This window comes from Otolemur garnettii, unplaced genomic scaffold, assembly GCF_000181295.1.
Source record: "Otolemur garnettii isolate 467f Iridium unplaced genomic scaffold, OtoGar3 scaffold00015, whole genome shotgun sequence".
NCBI lineage: Eukaryota > Metazoa > Chordata > Mammalia > Primates > Galagidae > Otolemur > Otolemur garnettii.
Window position 1 is genome coordinate 14387610 of NW_003852410.1, and position 15031 is coordinate 14402640.

The 15031-nt window shown below is 44.5% G+C and overlaps 1 pseudogene; it reads left to right on the forward strand.

The window, feature by feature from the left end:
• Positions 1-763: 763 nt before the first annotated feature.
• Positions 764-883, forward strand: LOC111723750 (annotated as a pseudogene).
• The last annotated feature ends 14148 nt before the right edge of the window (positions 884-15031 follow it).

A 15031-nucleotide genomic window follows, 5' to 3' on the forward strand; every position in this document is an offset into this window, starting at 1 on the left:
AGTTCTGGGATTACAGATGTGAGCCCCTGCACCTGACACCTCTTTTCAGTTACCCTCGTCTGTTTCTTCTTTTCTCCCCTGTAGCACCTATTTTCTAACAGACTACATAATAAACTTATAAATTATCTCTACCACTCGTTGTTTATCTTCCTCTAATAGCACAGAAACACCAGAATCCTTGTGTGTTTTCTTCCTTGTATATTTCAAGTGCTTAGAACAATGCCTGGAATGTAGTAACTGCTCAATAAATATTTTCTGGATGAATGAATACCTATTATAGGGATGGTTATAGTTTAATGAAAACCAATAGGGAATGTGAACCAGTAAGTCTTCTCTTATCTGAGGTTTCACTTTCTGTGATCTCAGTTACTTTCATTTAACCACAGTGTGAAAATAAGGTGAGTATGGTATGGTAAGCTGTGTGAGCAGGAAAAAGGCCACATGCATATAGCTTTTGTTATAGCATATTGTTATCATTGTTCTATTTTATTATTAGTTATTATTGTGTTTTTTTTTTAAGAGACAGAGCCTCATTGTGTCGCTGTCAGGAGAGTGCTGTGGCGTCACAGTTCATAGCAACCTCAAACTCTTGGGCTTAAGCGATTCTCTTGCCTCAGCCTCCCAAGTAGCTGGGACTACAGGTATCCACCACAATGCCTGGCTATTTTTTGTTTGCAGTTGTTTAGATAGCCTGCACAAGGTTCGAACCTGCCACCCTGGGTGTATGTGGCTGGCACCATAACCACTGTGCTACAGGTGCCGAACCATTAGTTATTATTGTTTATCTCTTACTATGCTTAGAGACAGGTGCAAAAAAAATCCTCTTTTGCAACCCAGAACTCATTGCTAAGTATGAATTTTGATACATGTAAGAAGGAATATTATGTTCCCTGAGATAGTTGAAAGTGATGGGGTTTGGCAGGGCACAGTGGCTTATATACTTTATTGACCGCCTCTCTCCATTGACCACCTCCTTAAGTTGACCTGATTTTCATAGACTGGACAGGCACCTCCTGTGCCTATCAGTAGAGGAGGCCTACCTCCTTACATTGACCACCTCTGTATGCTGACCAGTCTCTTGATTGGTCAACTTACAGAGGTTACACTGTATGTTTATTGTAAATTTTACTGATGCACAAAAACAATTTTAAAATGGTGAATATGCAATACTCTTTCTTATAAATTCCGCATAGCCAATTGAATCTTCCCAAGATACTTTTGTTGACTTCTGCCCGCCGCTCAAATCAGTAGCCACCCAATGGTAGCACCTGACAAATGAGTGCAGCTCTGACATGAACGCTGGTCGATACTTTTGCTTATGAGATAAAGAGTAAGATGACAATGAGACAACGGAGACACATATCCGGACTTCACTCATTCATCAATGGCATGGGTGACTTCTTTGCAGGACTGAATAATTGTTTTTGAATACTGGAGACATATTTTCTCAATTGTTCCTGCTGTTTATAATGTAACAGCTACATGACACACTTCATTGTTAACATTTTCTCTGCCTCCAGAGACAGATGCCTATAATCCCAGCACTCTGGTAGGCTGAGATGGGTGGATTGCCTGAGCTCACAGGTTCGAGACCAACCTGAGCAAGAGTGAGATCCTGTTTCTAAAAACAGCGGGGTATTGTGGTGGGCGCCTGTAGTCCCAGCTACTTGGGAGGCTGAGGCAAGAGAATTGCTTGAGTCCAAGGGTTTGAGGTGAGCTATGATGCTACGGCACTCTACCTAGGGTGACGAAGTAAGACTCTGTCTCAAAAAAAAATTTTTTTTCTTTGTCATTTTCAAAAGTCTAGATTATCAACAATGACAGCTTATGCTTTAATTTGTAGTGTTTGCCAATGCCTCTGCTATAAATACCTCTACTCTGAAGATTTTTTTTTGGCAGTTTTTGGCTGGGGCTGGGTTTGAACCTGCCACCTCCGGCATATGGGGCCGGCATCCCACTCCTTTGAGCCACAGATGCCACCCCCTATTTTAAAGATTTTTAAGTTATGCAGGTGATGCCACTGAGTGTGGATTTGGGAAGAGGTACAAGTAGCACAGTGGCCACTATTCAGGTGCAGCAGATAGACACATAGTAGTTATTTATAAACAACCTTGGGAGCACATAGAAGGGATTTTATTTTTAATATGTTTTTAGTTAAAGTGTCTGTAATTTAATTTTTAATAATGGCTGTGTTTAATAACCAGCTTACAAAATTCCCCCCGATTTTACAATCAGTTCTTGGACATGTAGGAGCCAGCTACAGCACACCAGTAGTTTAGTGAGATTTTGTTTCCCCAGAGATCTGACCCAGTCCCCACTGCCAGGCCAGATTTCCAGGAAGGGCCCTCCTTTCAGACCTTTCCTTTCCAAGGCATGTCTCTCCCAGCCGGGGCCAGGCCTGCTTCCTCCCTGAAAGGAGCAGATGTCTTGTGGTATGTTCATTTCCTAAGGCTTTCATAGTAAAGTACCACAGATGGGGTCATTTAAATAACACAAATTGAATTCTTGCAGTTGTGGAGTCTGGAAGTCCAAGATCAAGGCGTTGGTAGGTTTGATTTCTTCTCCTTTGGCTTACAGATGGCTGCCTTCTGGCTGTGGTCCTCATAAGGCTTTTTCTCAGTGCACACACTTTTTTTTTTTTTTTGGAGAGACAAAGCCTCAAGCTGTCCCCCTGGGTAGAGTGCTGTGGCATCACAGCTCACAGCAACCGCCAACTCCTGGGCTCAAGCGAGTCTCCTGCCTCAACCTCCCAAGTAGCTGGGACTACAGGCACCTGCCACAATGCCCAGCTATTTTTTGGTTGCAGCAGTCATTGCTGTTTGGCGGGCCCAGGCTGGATTCGAACCCACCAGCTCAGGTGTATGTGGCTGGGGCCTTAGCCGCTTGAGCCACAGGCGCTGAGCCTGTGCACACTTCCTTGATGTCTTTTCTTTTTGTTATAAGAACACAAGTCCTGTTCAATTAGGGCCCCACCCTCATGACCTCATTTAGCTTTATTTACCTTTTTAAAAGCCCTACTTATAATCACGCAGTCATGTTTGGGGGTTAGGGCTGCAACATGTGAATTGAGAGGGGCACACTTAAGTCTACAACAAGCAGTGTGGGGTTTCTGCTTTGCTGGAGAAGAGGATGAGAAACAGAGAAGCAGCAAAGCAGTGCCTGATGCCAGAGACAGGGCTGGGCCATCCTGGGGTGGGTCTCAAGAATGTTGTCAGGCCAAGGGCTGGCTAGCTGGGGGATAGTAGGGAGAAGAGGGAAGGTATAAAGACTGAGAGCACAAGTTGTGCAAGGGGAGACAGGAGAGAATCTTTAGCTCTTGTGCCCTTCTGGGCCAGGACCTCATGCTATTGGAGCAGTGTTACCCTGAATAGGCAGCTGAGCACAGTGACTGAAGCCATGACCCTACAGCCAGGCTTCCTGGGCTTCAAGTCCTAGCACACTATTTACCTGCTGTTAGACCTCAGGCAAGTTACTAACCTGCTCTATGCAGCAGTGTTCCCATCTAAAGAGTGAAAATAGACCAGGAGTGGTGGCTTAGGCCTGTAATCCCAGCATTTTGGGAGGCTGAGGCAGGAGGATTGCTTAAGACCAGGAATTTAAGACCAACTTGGGTAACATGGCTGACTCCATCTCTTAAAAAAACCTAAAAACTTAGCCTGGCATGGTGGCATCACCTGTAGTCCTAGCTACTCAGGAGGCTTAGGCAGGAGGATCATGTGAGCCTAAGAGTTCAGGGTTGTGGTGAGTTTCACTGTACTTTAATGTGGACAACAGAACAAGACCTTTCCCCTACTCCACCAAAAAAAATGAGAGCAAAAATAATGCTAGTACTTTCCACAAGGTTTGCTATAAAGATTAAATGAAAATGTAGATAGATACATACATATACACATTTCAAATTAGACTAGAGATAATTTGTAGTGCCTGGCACATGGTAAGCAATACACTAATTCCTCCCTTTTCCTCCATTTATAGGAAATTTCCCCAAAGTCCAAAAGTGTAGTGACAAAATCAGTGGTTGCCTGGGGTGGGGGTTAGAGGAGGGCTTGACTGAAAAGGGGCTTATGGGAAATTCTAATGTGAACAAACCCTCTCCCTATAGGTGATTATTCTAATGTGTACAAGGACCAAAATTTATCAAACTCTACACTTAAAATGGGTGAATATTATTGTACTCAATAAAAAAAAAGAAGAAACCTTCCCCTCAAATGTAGTCTATATGCTACTATTTATCAACTTGTACTTACTAAGGGCCGAACACTACTACAATTTTATGGTATTATTTCTCTTTCTCTCTCTCTCTCTTTTTTTTTTTAAAAGACAATCTTACTCTGTTGCCCCAGGCTATAGTGCAGTGCCGTCATAGCTCACAGCAACTTTGAACTCCAGGGCTCAAGTGATCCTCTTGCCTCAGCCTCCCGAGTAGCTGGGACTACAGGCTCCCATCACATCTGGCTAATTTTTCTTTTTTTTTTTTTTTGCAGTTTTTGGCCAGGGCTGGGTTTGAATCTGCCACCTCCAGCATATGGGGCCAGAGCTAATTTTTCTATTTTTAGTAGAGATGGGGTCTCACTCTTGCTTAGGCTATTCTCAAGCTTCTGAGCTTAGGCAATCCTCTCAGCCTCCTGGAGTGTTAGAATTACAAGTATCACCCACTTCTTCCAGCCAATATTATTTAATTCTCATATCAACTAAGTAAGGCAGATGCTATCTGCTATTTACATCCACTAAGTTCAAATGTTGAAGCCCTAACCCCTTATGTAATGGCATTTGGAGATGAGTCCTTTGGGAGTTAAGTAAGATTAGATGAGGTCATGAGGGTGGGGCCTTCTTGGTGGGATTAGTGCCTTTCTAAGAAGAGGGCAACACCCCACATACACACCAAGGAAAGACCATGTGAGGACACCAGAACAAGGCAGCTATCTACCAGTCAGGAAGAAAGCCCTCACCAAAACCTGACCATACAGGCACCCTGATCTTTCAGCCTCCACAACTGCTAGAAAATAGGTTCACCCGTGAACAACTATGGTAGGGGCATCAACCCCCATGCAGTTGAAAATCTGAGTATAAATTTGACTTCCCTCCAATTAATCCCTAATAGCTTACTGTTGACTGGAAGCCTTGCTGATAACATAAACAGTCAATTAACACATATTTTGTATGTTATATGTATTATATATTATATTGTTAAAGTAAGCTAGAGAAAAGAAAATGTTATTAAAAATCGTAAGGAAGAGAAAATCTATTCATTAAGTGGAAGTGGATCATCATAAAAGGATTCATCCTTGTCTTCATGTTGAGTAGGCTGAGGAGGAGAAAAAGGAGGGCTTGGTCTGCTGTGGCAGAGATAGAAGAGAACCAAATATACGTGGACCTGCCTAGTTCAAACCTGTGTCATTCAAGAGTCAACTGTAGGTTACTGTTAAGTCACCTGGATTATAGTGTTTTGTTACGGCAGCCCAAGCAGGTTAAGATACTATCATGATCCCCATTGTACAGGGAGAGATTGCTATTTGGTCAAGCATATCTAGAATCCATTCAGACTTTATTCATTACTAATTTCATCGCCTCCCAAACCTGTCCTTACTGTCAGCAAATGTGCTTTAGGTGATGATTCTATCCCAGCCCAGATTTAAAGCTCGTAACTTGGTCTAAGTTGATTAACTTAACACGATCCTCTCACTGCAAGGATTGGTTCAGGCTGCATCGTGACCCCTGAAATATAACACAGCTTCTGCTGGGACAGCTAGAACTAGGGCACTTTCCTGACAGATAGGCCTCTGGGAGGATGCTGAGCAGGAGCTGCAGCAGCCTTGTTGACAGCATGAGGGGAAAACCCACCTAGAAGGGACCAAACATTGGAAATAAAGCCTTCAGACGTGGAGGGGGGAGCTGACTCGAAGCTAGTGTGTCCCTGGACTCTGCAATTATGCATACCTTTAAATCTATCTCTCACACACACACAGTCACACACGCCCACCTTTTTTTTTTTTTTTTAACTTAAGCCAAAAAGATATACTCAAGGTCATCACATGGCTTATATGTGGCTTAAGGACACTGTATTAAAACTCAGGTTGATTCTATTGTACCTATTATTTTAGTCAGTTAGTGCTAGAGGAGAAGAAAGAGGGAAGGTTTGTAAAAGGATGGAGACTCTGGGAGATTCTGCAGCTTTGGGAAACCAGAACAAGGTTGTTGGCATTGGCCTAGATGTGTCTGAAGCCTGGACCTTATTCTGTGCGCTGTGTCTGCGGCCAACTTGGAGTCTCAGCTCTTCCTCTATCAGGGTTTTTCAACCTTTTTTTTTTTTTAATCTCATGGCACACTTGAACCTATAGTTAAACTTCCACAGCACACTTAAATTATGTTGATAAAAAAAAATATATATATATACACATATATGTGTGTGTATATATACATATATATATATATACTTACTGTGATTTGAACTTCTTTTAAAAATAATTTAATTAATTATCTTTAAAAATTTTCACAGCACACATAAGATCCTCTCACGGCACACTAGTTGAAAATCACTGTTCTATATCATGGGGTTAAGAAAAGCATCCATCCCTGCAAACCATCACGAGGTTTAATGAAGTTAATAAAAGAAAAATATTCAGTGCAGCACCTACAGAATACTGGAAATATTTACCAAGAGACTTGGGAACTCCCTGAGCCACCCATTAGTGGATTGGATTATCTGATCATGCTGTAAATACTTTTGTCTTGTTTTGTTTCATTTTGGAATGTTTTGAATTGCTGTAGTGATTTTTCTTTCTTTTTTTTTTTTTTTTTGAGACAGAGCCTCACTTTGTTACCCTCAGTAGAGTGCTGTACCATCATAGCTCACAGCAACCTCTAACTCTTGAGCTCAAGTGATTCTCTTGCCTCAGCCTCCCAAGTAGCTGGGATTATAGGCTCCCACCACAATGCCCAGCTATTTTTAGAGACAGGCTCTCCCTCTAGCTCAGGCTGGTCTCAAACTTCTGAGCTCAGGCAATCCACCTGCCTCAGCCTCCCAAGTGCTGGGATGATAGGCATGAGCCACTGAGCTGGCATGAGCCACTGAGCTGGCCTGAGTTTTTTTCTTGAGATAGAGTTTTACTCTGCCGCCCAGGCTGGAGTGCCCTGGTGTCATAGCTCATAAGAACCTCAAACTCCTGGGCTCAAGGACCCTCCTGCCTCAGCCTCCTGAGTAGGTGGGACTTTTGGCACCTGCCACAATGCCTGGCTAGTTTTTCTATTGTTAGTAGAGATGGGGTCTTATTCTTGCTCAGAGTGGTCTCAAACTCTTGATATCAAGGGACCCTCCTGCCTTGGCCTCCTGGAGTCCTAGGATAGGCATGAGCCTCCTTACCCAGCCTGTTTAATGCCATCAGGCTCCTTCGCAGAAGCAGGGATTAAAGAGACATATTGTCCACCCCCGTCTTTCCTGGAAACATTAGTTCCTCCTAAACACTGCTGTTGGATCTGTCCCGCTCTGCAAACATATGATGAAACTAACCCAATAATTTTATGGAAAAAGCACAGAGATGTTCATTGTCTTTCCCAGAGCCTCATCAATCAGAGAGAGAAAAACAATCCAAGAGAATCTGAACATGGGGTGCTGGGAGGATTAAAGTAGTCTATGTAAAGTGCTCAGCTTGGGGTTGCAGGTTTTAGGAGGTGAGTGCAGCCCTGTGGAACTAAGCATTCCACATTTTCTCCCTGTTCCTCTTACCTTCTCAGCGAGGTGGGCATTCCTGTCTGCCCATTTTGAAGAGAAGGAAACTGAGGCTCTGAGAGTTTGTTCACAGACTTCAGTGGCAAGGAAATAAAAGCGAGGAGGGAATCCTTTGGTTCCACAGCCTGGCTGTGCTGGCTCCCATCTACTGGACGCTCCCAGGAGGTCTAACGGCCACCTCTTCCCCCAGGTCCACATCAAAACATGGTCATTGCAGCTGTGCTGTTTTCTCAGATGGATTCCCCAGCCCAACAGTGAGTTTTACTTTATGAAAAGTGCAAAGAGGGGAAATTTTCCCCTCATCCTTTCTCACCCACCTTTAGGAATGGAGCCTGGGTGAATGGAATTAAGCGTGATTGGTGTCACTTTCCCTGGGACGGATACTTAGCTGAATGTCTTCCTGTCCTGATGTGCTGGAAGGAATTAAAAATGAGCATGATACCTGAGTCTAATGGCAGAACCTGGGATCTTTTTGGAGCCCATGGACAGCATGAACCAATGCTGGGGAAGTGAGTATTGGGGTGGCCCTGATAGACAGCAACAAGGCACCCGACTTCCCAGGGAAGGAATCTTAACCCTCTGCCCCGTCGACCCATGAGACCAATCCAACAGTCATCTGTTCCAGTGTGCAGACATCAGAGAGGAGAGTGTGCCAAGGTCAGGCCATCCCCAGAAAGGATTATGGCTGGCCATGGTCATGGCCAAGAGATATTTACCTTGTGATTCATTTGTCATAGGTCAGGTCTGCACAGGCCTCCCAGGCCCAAAGTCCTTGTCTTGACAGGTGCAGCATTCTTGTCCTGACATCAGCCAACCAAGAAGGAAGGATGGATGTGGGTGACACAAAGGGCTGTCACTTCCTGGACACTCATTGCACACCTGTCTCTATAGAGGCCACGCCTCCACCTCAACTCACCTGCCCCTCTTGTCAGCTTTTCACATAGGAAACTGAGGCACGAGAGGCAAACTCCCATTGCTAATTAGTGGCAGAGCTGGGGTGTCTAACCTGGGTTGATCTGGCTTTCAAGTCAACACCAAGTGATTCACCAACTATAAGAAATAGAAATGTCCAGCACACCGGACTTTTGCAGCTCCTTGTAAAGAAGAAAAACAGCTTCAAATTACTAACTTTGGATTTATAACCTCGTCCCACCTGCAGAAATGTTTTGTTTGGCTTGAAGAGGGTTTTGGGGAAAAGTTTGAATTCATTATCACCTTTTAAAAGCAGGGCGTTTTCACGTAGAATGTAGATTTCTGGCTGCTCTTGGGAAATCAGAAGATCTGGGAAAAGCCAGCTGAGGCAGAGAGACTTGGCTGCCTTTAGGAGGGACTCAAGCCCTCCAGAGTGCCATAGCCCCTGTCGACCTGGGCCCTGCTTGGTGGGGGCAAGATGACCCCAAGGCTGCAGAGGGAGGCAGATCTAGCCAGGAGAAGTTCTCCGACACCGGTGAGGACCCCAGCCTGTCAGTGTGCTAGTTGGCTGGGGCTGCTATAATAAAGGACCAAACAACAGAAATGTGTTTGCTCACAGTTCTGGAGGTGAGAAGTCCAGGATGGAGGTGTCAGCAGCATTGGTCTCTTCTGAAGCCTTTCTCCATGGCCTTGTCCCTGTGCTCTCACGTGGTCTTCCCCTCAGTGTCTGCATCTAAAATTCCTCTCATAGAAAAACGCAATTAAACCCTAAGGTGGGGGGGGGAGAGGGGAAGGGGGGAGAGAGGGGAAGGGGGGAGTGGGGCGGGGATTGGTGTGCTCCTCTCACCTAACAGGCACAATGTAAGGGTCTGTGGCGCACTTCTTGGGCGAGGAGCACAGCTACAACTTGGACTCTCTGCCTGACAAGGGCAAACCATGTAACCCAGTCGTCTGTACCCTCATATTCATCTGAAATTGAAAAAAATAAAAAAGAAGAAGAAGAACTTAACAAAATATAGTTCCTCTCATAAAGACGCCAGTCAGGCTGGGAGTGGTGGCTCATGACTGCAATCCTAGCACTCTGGGAGGCTAAAGAGGGTAGCGTCTGAGCTCAGGAGTTAGAGACCAGCCTGAGCAAGAGTGAGACCCCATCTCTACTAAAAATAGAGGGTGCCTATAGTCCCAGCTACTCAGAAGACTAGAGAGGCAAACTCCACATGAGGAAACTGAGGCACAAGAGGCAAACTCCCACTGCTAGTAAGTGGCCAAGAGGTTGCTGTGAGCTATGATGATGCTATGGCACTCTACTCAGGGCAACAGAGTAAGACTCTGTCTCAAAAAAAAAAGACACCAGTCAGATTGGATTACAGTTCACCCTAATGACCTCATTTAACCTTAATTGCCTTATTAAAGACTTTTTCTCCAAATACAGTCACATTCCAAGAGCCTGGGTGTTAAAGACTTCAATATATACAATTGAGGGGGACATAATTCAGCCTATAACATTCAGGTATTAATTGTCTTCCCATAGGGGTAGATCCAGTTTTGTAGGGATGAAACCAATTGGGGGGGCCTTCTTTATAAAAACAAATATACAAGTATAAGTGTAAAATTAGATCCAGGGAGCAGGGCTACTTGTGCACCACCGTTATTCCACAGGTTCCGGCCCTTCAGCGTGTTCCAGACACTTCAGCAGCTGGAATCTGCCGTTTCTTCCAGTGTCTTGCCCACTGAAAGAGCTGCAAGATAACCCCCCACCCCCAGAAGCCCTCCACCACTGACTCCTTTGCCCTGTGGCTGGGATGGCTCTGAGGTGTGTGCTCTGCACGTAGTATTTTAACTATGACTTTTACTTTCTGTATCTCCCTCCCTCCCCTCTCCTCTCCTTGAGACAGAGTCTCCCTCTGTTGCCTGGGCTAGAGGGCCATGGCCTTAGCCTAACTCACAGCAACCTCAAACTCCTGCTTTCAAGTGATCCTCCTTCCTCAGCCTCCTGGCTAGCAGGGACTAGCAGGGACTATAGGCGCCCACCACCATGCCCAAATAAAATTTTTTTTTTCATTTTTAGTAGGGACAGGGTCTTGTTTTCTCAGGCCAGTCTCGAATTCCTAACCTCAAATGATCCTCCCACCTCGGCCTCCCAAGAGTGTTAGGATCACAGGCATGAACCACTGTACTCAGCCACTATTTTCTATATTTTTGATGCTTTGACATCTAAGGTCTTGCTGACCCTGGAGGGGCTGCCCCTCCCAGGCTCAGCCAATTCTTAGAGGTGGTGAACAACTCAGCCCACTGGTGCCTTTCAAATGCAAACCAGCCAATCCAGAGCCCAGACCTCCCAACATCATTTACTAAGCTCTTGACCATCGGTGCCACTATCCAGCTAGCATAATCCCCCCAGGACCAAGCACCAGATAACCGGGGATCCTCCCTATGCCCTGGAGCCTGCTGAGGTGTTCAAACTGGCTAACCCTAAATCTGCTACCCTGCCTTGGCAGAGGCTTCTCATGGAAACCACAACAAAGGCTCTGGCTCATGTATTGCTCCAGTTTTCTGCCTCCCAGCAAACATCCCAGTGCTTCTCCAAGTGGCCCCCATGCTAGGGCATGAACCCCTCCACCTGGGAGCTGTGAATATAAGACAATTTTTCCATAGCAACTGTCTCCTGATCTGATTTGTGATAGCTGAATAACAAAATTTACATTTTAAAACACCCTGTCTCCCAAAGGTGCCCATGGGATTCCGGTCCAGTCGCCCACAGTGGGCGCTGGCTGCCTAATGCAGCCACTGTTGGCAGCTTATCCTTCCTTCTCTGTCTCCCCGCTTGCCAGCCAGTGTTTCCTGCACCTCCCAATAAGCCAGCCATAGTCCTATGCTCGTCCCAGGGGCTGCCTCCAGAGGAACAAAATGAAGTCAGCGCGAAAGTGAATATTCATTGTAAATACAGAACAGAAATAAAAGTGGAGGCAGTAGACTTAACTGGTGGCCAGTGAAGTATGTTATACTGGCAAATTTTACAAAATCAAGCGACCGCATGAACACTCCGGCTCTTGGGAGGGGTCCAGGCCCTGGGACATGAGGAATCTGCCTCCATCTGCCCAACTAGGACATAGTCAAGGGTACCAGGACAGTGCCCAGTGCAGGGGCTGACACATAGTAGTTGCTCCATAAATAATAGTTGAATAAATGAATAGGCTGAAAGGGTGGCACTCGACCGGCAGAGATCTCATAGACCATCAAGGCTTGTACAAAAGGTCTTTATTGGTGGGGGAGGGAGGCTAAAAAGGCAGCACCAAGGAGGAGAGAAAAGAGAAGAGAAAAGGGGAGAGAAAAGAGGAGAGAAAAAGAGGATAGCGAAGAGGAAAGTAAGGAGGAGAGAGAGCAGAGGAGAAGAGAGAGAATAAAAGAGAAGCATACCCATATATAGGCTCAGTTAGGGGAAGTCTCAGAATGATGACGGGATGGTAGGATAGCCAATGAGGAGCCATTAGGGGCAGGTCATAAGTTTTAATTTTTCAGCAGATAAGTTTTGCAACCCGGAGATGGGCTTTTTGGGAAAGGGGTTTTCTGGGGGAGGGGCTTTTCTGGAGCAATTACCTAACATAGGCCTAACTGGGACATACTGGTTAGGCAAGCAGACATTAGAGTAGTCCCCTTTCTCCTGGATAGTGTTTGGGTAGATATCCTTTGAAGTCCTTTTTGAGAGCTTCCTCCAGTAGCCAAGTCTCTATCAGACAGACACAATTCTTTTCTTTAAATGCACTAGTATTTTCATTGTCACAGGCCTCAGAACCAGGATATCTCTTTAGAACCACTTTGCAGTTTGCTGATCTGCTCCATTGTGGACTACCTGTGGTTTTACTTTCAGAAGGCAATTTTATCTTCCTCATTTCCAAGTTCTTTGCTGGGTACATGGGATGTCACAGCCCCTACCCAAAGAGCCATGTACTGTATTGACTACTATATGGCACAGAGCTTCAGAGACCCAGCTGAATGCTCCTCCACTCTCTAGCAGAGTCTAATCTTGTGCAAGTTACTTAGATTCCTGACCCCCACTTTTCTCATCTGTAAAATGGGGAGAATGATAGTAACCAACTTCCAGACTAGTGGGAAAATTCAATGAGGTAAGGCACATAACCCCTTAACACAATGTCCAATTGATAGTGCTTAGCAAATGGAGATTGTTAATGGAAAATGTAATACTATGCCCAAAGACCATTAATCCTTTAAGGCTAAGTGTTTCAATTGCCATCCACACGCCTGGGGTAGCTTAGAATTAATTCCAAAAGCTATATTTCATTAGTCCCTGAGAGCTTGTAAAGTACAGTTAGGGAATGCTTTAACATGAACAAGGCTCCGTAAATGATGTGCTTTGTTTCCTGTAGGGGTGGTTTCCTAGTGACTATCAATGACCCAGGTCTCTCCAGCCTAAACAGTGGGGTTCCCTGAGAGAAACAGCCCCTCCTGTGGTCAGTCCATCAAGAATGAATTGCTGGCCCAGGGAATGTTGTTTACAACCAACAGCTTTTGGTAACACAGAGCTGGTAAACTTAATGGATGAATTGTAGGGACAGAGAAGGAGAAAAAGAGAGCACCAGACTGAGCTCTCTTGGCAAGCTTCACACAGCTAGGGTGCAATCTGGAGAAAACACAAGATTTATAGAAATCACAAATGTGTGTGAAGTGCAAAAACAAAAAGAAGAGAAAGCAAGTGGAATGAATGTAAAGAGGAAAGGAACAAAATAAAGCAGAAGTACAGGAAAATGGCACATGAACCTAGAGGATCAGTTCCCAAGGATAGCTAAATCCTGGATGTGGAGTAAATGACATAATCTCTAGGCATACACATTACTATTTTCCATTCCTATATCTGTGGCAGACATCACTAATCAATCACAGCAGTCTTTCAATGGGGCTCAAACATAGCCTCAGAACCTTCTCAATCTAGTAATCCAGGTTATCACCTCTGATCTATCAAGCTGATATTTGAGTTGAAATACTCTTCTTGGTTGGGTTGTACGCTCCTGCCATAAACTTAGGCATACACTAAGTCTTAGAAGACTTGGACCATGGCTCGGTGCCCGTGGCTCAAGTGGCTAAGGCGCCAGCCATGTACACCCAAGGTGGCGGGTTCGAATCCATCCTGGGCCTGCCAAACAACAATGACGGCTGCAACCAAAAAATAGCCGGGCGTTATGGCGGGCGCCTGTGGTCCCAGCTACTTAGGAGGCGGAGGCAGGAAACTCGCTTGAGCCCAGGAGTTGGAGGTTGCTGTGAGCTGAGATACCACAGCACTCTACCCAGGGGGACAGCTTGAGGCTCCTGTCTCAAAAAAAAAAAAAAGAAGACTTGGACCAGAAAAGCAGATCAAAGCATAGCAGACACAGAATAGTAAGGAAGGGGTGTGAGGACTGGCACATGCCTGGTAGAGAGGCAGAAAGAGTGGGGCCTTTGCAGACTCAGAGACTGAAGCTGTGTCTCCAACTCTGTTCCACTGGCCAGACAGTCCCATTTCTCTGACAGTATAACAAAGAGATGATAAAAGAACCAGACTGAAGCCATATTCTCAGAGTTGAGTACAGGAAATCCTTGAAGATGGAACATAGGGAGGGAAAAGATTTATTCCATTCATCTCCAGCAGTGCCTAGAAAACAATAGGTGATCAGTAAAAAAAAAAATCACTAAACAATTGAGCAAAGGGATGCTCAGGAGTGTTAAATGTAGGGGAGAAGAATGTTCATTCACTGCTGTTGGCAGTGATACACTCTTTCTGAAGGATGCTATGGCTTATATCTAAAACCTTAAAAACGTGCAGAACTTTTAACCCAGAAATTTTATTTCTAGGAATTTATACTAAGAAAATAGGCTGTGGAAACACACATTAGCTTATTTTTAATAATCTTCATTTCAGTATTGCTTTAGTATCACAAAAAATGAGGAAATAACCTAAATGTCCAACAGCAGGAGATCAGTTAAATAAATAGTAGTATATCCAGAAGATGGAAGACTGCACAGCTGTTTAATAAAATATCATCTAGGAACATTTAATGACATCTGACTGTACCTATGATGTATTATTCGTGAATAGAAAAAAGTTATACAACATCAATAAATCTGAAGAAAAAGAAAAAACTATAGAAAAGCAAGAACTTTATGAAAAAATATATATATATTTATCCTCACTAAAAAAACCTGGAAGAAAATAGGCCAAAATGTTAAAAAATGTTTATCTGTGGATAGTTGGATAGTAGGCGGTGTTTATTTTTTCTCTCTGTTTTCCTATATTTAAAAATTTTTACACAATAAGTATAAAGTACAAAATGCTTTTATAAAAATTAGAATGTGTAAGAATGATTGACAGAGGCATATATGTGTGTGTGTGTGTGGGTGTGT